General features: G+C 46.4%; 2 pseudogenes; one reads left to right on the top strand and one right to left on the bottom strand.

The window, feature by feature from the left end:
• LOC116075382 overlaps positions 1 to 2,136 on the bottom strand; it is a 4,272-nt pseudogene extending 2,136 nt beyond the window's left edge.
• LOC116074442 overlaps positions 1 to 5,557 on the top strand; it is a 41,463-nt pseudogene that overhangs the window by 31,043 nt on the left and 4,863 nt on the right.

Below are 5,557 nucleotides of genomic sequence, written 5' to 3'. Positions count from 1 at the left end.
GAGGTCTTTCTGCCCTGACACTGATGACTACTTGGCAATTATCATCCCAATTGGTCAGTGAGATCCTGAAAAAAACAACAACCATGGTCGCCACAAACACATGTAAAGTCTGCACTGATCCGCTGTAATCAAAGGTGCCCTGCATCTCCAGATCTGCCTGATGGAGTAGTGCATACCGCTCCTGCTGCTTGGCGACCACCCTAGCCCCGACCCAGACTCACGAGGTGAGTGCGGGTCATCTCTGTGGGGAAAAGCAGAGGCGGCCCCAGGGAAGCCAGGTCCCCGCGTCGTCCACCGGACCCTCCGCCCCTTCTCCACCTGCGTCCTGAGCCCGGCGTCCTGGCCCCTGCAGGCCCACGCACCCGCCTGGGGTCCCGGGAGGGGGTTGGGATCTCACGGCGCGCCGCCCCCAAGGCTCACACTAGCTACAGTATTTCCACATCGCCGTGTCCCGGCCCGGCCTCGGGGAGCCCGGGTTCATCATTGTGGACTACGTGAACAACAACGCAGTTCTTTCGCTTTGACACCGACGTGGAAACTGGGAGGATGGAGCCGCACGCGCTGGGGGGGGGGGGGGGGGGGGGGGGGGGGGGGCAGAGTCCAGAGTAATGGGAATGGGAGACACAAAATGTCCGGATTTAGGAGCAGTCGCTCAGAGTGGAACTGAGGGCCCTGCTTAGCTGCTACAACCAGAGCGAGGGCAATGAGTGACCTCGAGTAGGAGGTCATGATCCCTCTGTTTCATTCACTATGGACAGGAGTGACCCTGTCCGAGGTTTCCCACAACCTGTCCGACCCGCGGAGACCCACGTTCACTTTCAGTTGAGAGGATTCCTAAGGAAGGATGGCGGGGCAGGGCTGACCTCGGAGGCCCTCACAGGATCCAGTGTACATTTGGTTGTGACGTGCGGTCTGACCGGAGCCTCCTCAGCGGGTTCATGTAGTTCGCCTTGGACAGCCAGATTACATCGCCCTCAAGGAAGACCTGAATTGTGGGTGGCAGCGGACAGATTGGCAAGTGATAAGACAGAGAGACAGAAGGCCAATCTGGAGGGAATAGAGGAAGAAGGAAGAAGAGGAAGGAGACACAGTAGCGCACAGGTAACCACTGCAGCTACCCTTGAACTCGGGCTTAGTTATGAGAAAGAAGAAAAGTATCCGCTGTAATATCCGCCCATCTCATCTTGTTTGGAATTTTTTAAATATTGTTTTTTTTAAAAGTGGCAAAAGAACCACATAAGGGGGCTGGGGAGATGGCTCAGGGGTTAAGAGCACTGACTGCTCTTCCAGAGGTCCTGAGTTCAAATCCCAGCAACCACATGGTGGCTCACAACCATCTGTAATGGGATCTGATGCCCTCTTCTGCTGTGTCTGAGGAGAGCGACAGTGTGCTTATATACATAAAATAAATAAATATTAAAAAACCACATAAGGAAATTAGCCAGATCAAAGTTAGAGTAGGCATTTTGAACCTATGAAGATCGACCAAGGTCTCTGCTGAATTTTGAGTTTTCTTTTGTGCAAGGTAAAAGGTGAGAATCTAAGTTCGTCTTCATAACCCTATGTCGCAGCATCAGCTCTGCTCCAATGTACATTTTTTGTTGAAAATTGATTATGGTGGTGCATGCCTTTAATCCCAGCACTTGGGAGGCAGAGGCAGGCAGATTTCTGAGTCTGAGGCCAGCCTGGTCTACAGAGTGAGTACCAGGACAGCCAGAGCTATACAGAAAAACCCTGACTCAAAAAAAAAGAAAAAAGAAAAAAAGAAAGGAAGGAAGAAAAGAAAAAAGAAAAAAAAGAAAAGAAAGAGAAGAGAAAAATAGAAAATTGATTATGCATAGCTTTGACACTTCAGGACCTCTATCCTATGCCTTTGATTTTCCTGTCTATTTTATGCCAGTTCCAGGCGGTTCTGGTCACTACAGCTCTGCAGTAAAATCTGAGGTTGGGATTGCAACACCTCCAGTTCTTACTCCTTAAGGTTGTTTGGCTGCTCATAGTCTTTTGTATTTTTCTTTCTAAACCTATGAAATGAATTAAGATTTTGATAGTAGTGCATTAAATCTGTAGGTTAGTGCATTACATTTTGATAGAATGGCCACTTTCACAATCTTACCTCTGGTAGTCCAGGAGCATGGGTTTTCTGTCCAGCGTCTAACACTGCCCTCTGTTGTCCTTTACCCTGAAGTGAAGTTTCCATTGTAGAGTTCTCCTATTTCCTTGTTTAGATAAATCCCTAAGTGCTTACTTCTGGGGAGTCACTTAGAATGGCATGTTTCTCCTAAGGTCCTTCTCTGAGAATACACGGTTGTATAAATGAAGGCTACTTTATACTATGGATTCTTGTGTGCTGAAACAATAAGGGTTTATTTATTAGGTCCAAGAGTTTCCCTGTGGTCTCAACTGGAACTGGAAAAGTTACAGGATCATTTTGTCTGGAATAAGAGATAATGTGACTTCTTCCTTTCCTACTTTAATGCTTTTCTTTTCTCTAATTGAGATAGCTATTCAAGTAAGAGAGTGGAGAGTGGACAGTTTTATCTCATTCCTGATCATAGAGTCTTAGATGACTCACTGGTTGTCCTCTCCACTTCACAGAATTGTCCAGCGCTCTTGTGCACTCTCTCTGTCTCTGTCTCTCTGTCTCTCTGTGTGTCTGTCTCTGTCTCTCTCTGTCTCTGTCTCTCTCTCTCTCCACCTTGCAGAATGGTCCAGCCCTCTCCCTCTCTCTGTCTCTCTGTCTCTCTGTCTCTCTCTGTCTCTCTGTCTCTCTCTGTCTCTGTCTCTCTCTTTCTCTCTCTCTCTCTCTCTCTCTCTCTCTCTCTCTCTCTCTCTCTCTCTCTCTCTCTATCTCCACCTTGCAGAATAGTCCAGCCCTCTCCCTCTCTCTCTCTCTCTCTTGCCTATAGGAGGAGGACAGAAGTCCTGGGTTTCTTTACCCATTACCAGAGATTGGCTCAGCCTTCTCTCCAGACAGCTCAGAGAAGGTCTTAGGAGGGGAAAATAACCAAGGCTCCCTCTCTGAGTTGCTGCTTCTCCATTTGTCTTCAAGCACATCTTTGTCTTTTTTTTTTTTTAAGATTTATTTATTTATTTTATATATATGTTGAGGTCTTTGATCCACTTGGGCTTGAATTTTGTGCAGAGTGATATGAATCTATTTGCATTCTTCTACATATAGACATTCAGTTAAACCAGGGCCATTTGTTGAAGATACTTTCTTCCCCCCACCCCCATCGTATGGTTTTGCCTTCTTTGTCAAAACTCAAGTGTCCATAGGTGTGTGGGTTTATTTTCAAAATATGAAGCACACACGATGTGGGTGCAGCAAGAGGGGCTGGAGTATTGGGAGCAGCAGACACAGGGCACCAAGGGCAACTAGCAGATTTGTGAATGAACCTGAGGACCATGATCCTCAGCATGAGCTAGGGAGGTCATGACCCTTCTTCATCCCAACAGGAAGGCCAGAGAGTTCCAAGTCCTAGGAACTCCTGGAATTTGTGGGACCTGTTGGGACCCAAGACCTGGCACCCACTTTCACTTTCAGTTTAGGGGATTCCTAAGGAAAGATGGACAGTTGGGGCTGACCGCGGGTCCAGGAGGCTCTCACACTTTCCTGTTTATGCTGATGTAGGGTTGAACAGGAGCGTCCTCAGCAGAAATGGGCAGTATACATACAAAGGCAGAGATTACATTGCCCTGAACAAAGACCCGAATACATGGACAGCAGTGGACAGGGCAGCATAGTGATACAGGGTCTACTTGCATGAAGTGAATTGCAGATTCCTGGAGCGCAGGAAGGGGATGCTACTGCGCACAGGTGCAGGGGGGCCGCGGGCAGCTCCTCCCTCTGCCCTCAGTCCTGGGGAAGAAGAAACCCTCAGCTAGGGTGATGCCCCTGTCCCTTCTTTTTAAAATTTTTTTATCTTTAAAAAAATGACAAAAAAGCCAGGAGTGGTGGTGCACACCTTTAATCCCAGCACTTGGGAGGCAGAGGCAGGTGGATTTCTGAGGTGAGCCTGGTCTACAGAGTGAGTTCCAGGGCAGCCAGGCCTATACAGAGAATCCCTGTCTGGAAAAAAAGAGAAAGAAAGAAAGGAAGGAAGGAAGGAAGGAAGGAAGGGAGGAAGGAAGGAAGGAAGGAAGAAAGAAAGAAAAAGAGAAAGAAAGAACAAAACAAAAAAGACAAAAAAAATTTCACACACTGAAATTAACCAGAACAGAGGCTATATATCTCAGTGAATTTCTATCCAGTTAGACTACTCATTCTGAACCTGTGGAGATTCACTTTGAATTATCAAATATAAACCCAGCACCAACAGGCAAAGAAAAAGAAAGAAAGAAAGAAGGAAAGAAAGAAAATCCATTGCAGTTAGAACTAGAAAACAATCAGCTCCTTATCCTGTTTCATAGCTCAAGGTGATTACCTGCCTTCAGTCTCTTATCACCTCCCAATATTTACCTTTCTTGTTGTCTTTTGGTGATGTTAAACTCTACACATATGCACACTTGCTTATGTAAACACATATGTTGTTGGCTATATCCCACACATGAAGACTAAGTAGTTTTCTTCCTGAGCTTGGGTGACCTTGATTACTATTATATATGCTAAGTTCATCCATTTTCCTAAGTTATTTGTGATTGCATCATTACACATGAATGGTCTTCTATTTTGTTTGTATATCATATTTTCATTATCCATTCAACTGTTGGTGCACACCTGGGTTGGCTCCAATTGTTTCCCTAGAGGATGAAGCAGCAATAACCACAGGGTGGAAGTAGGTCGACAGTTGAGTTGTCTCAGTTATGCCCAGGAGTACCTTAGCAGGGTCATGTGGTCCTTGTATTTCTAATTGTTGAGAAATGGTTTCCACATGGCTGTACTAACTTGCAGCATCCCAACAGTGAATAGGGTCCTCTCTGTCCACATCCTTCACATCATTTGTTGTCAGATTGTTGATGACAGACATTCTGACTGGGCTGAGGTGCTAGCTCCAATGGTGTTCTTTGTTTATTTATTTATTTATGTTTTTTTAGATTTATTTAATTATTATATGTGAGTACACTGTAGCTGTCTTCAGATGCTCTAGAAGAGGGCGTCAGATCTCTTTACACATGGTTGTGATCCAGCTTGTGGTTGCTGGGATTTGAACTCAGAATCTTCGGAAGAGCAGTCAGTGCTCTTAACCAGCTGAGCCATCTCTCCAGCCCTCCAATGGTGTCTTTACATTTCATTTTTATTTTATTATTTTATGTGTATGAGTGTTTTGCCTGCACGTTTGCATGTGCACCAGATGAGTCCCTGGTGTCTAGGCTGAGAAGATGGCATTATATTCCCTGAGTTGAAGTTATATACAGTGCATTCAACCCGGGTCCTGTGCAAAAGAAACAAAGCCTCCAATCCCCTCAAAGTAATTTTAATCTGCACTTCTCTGAGGGCGAGAGAAAGTGAACACATTAAAATTGTTACTGGCTGGTCCGTCCGGGAGTGGCTGGAGCGGCAGCAGCGGCCGGGCAAGGCGCGAGGCGGCGGCAGCGGGGGCAGCGGGGGCAGCGG

This window comes from Mastomys coucha, unplaced genomic scaffold, assembly GCF_008632895.1.
Source record: "Mastomys coucha isolate ucsf_1 unplaced genomic scaffold, UCSF_Mcou_1 pScaffold3, whole genome shotgun sequence".
Lineage (NCBI taxonomy): Eukaryota > Metazoa > Chordata > Mammalia > Rodentia > Muridae > Mastomys > Mastomys coucha.
The sequence above is the reverse complement of the archived record's forward strand: the minus strand, read 5'-3'. Positions and strand labels throughout refer to the sequence as shown.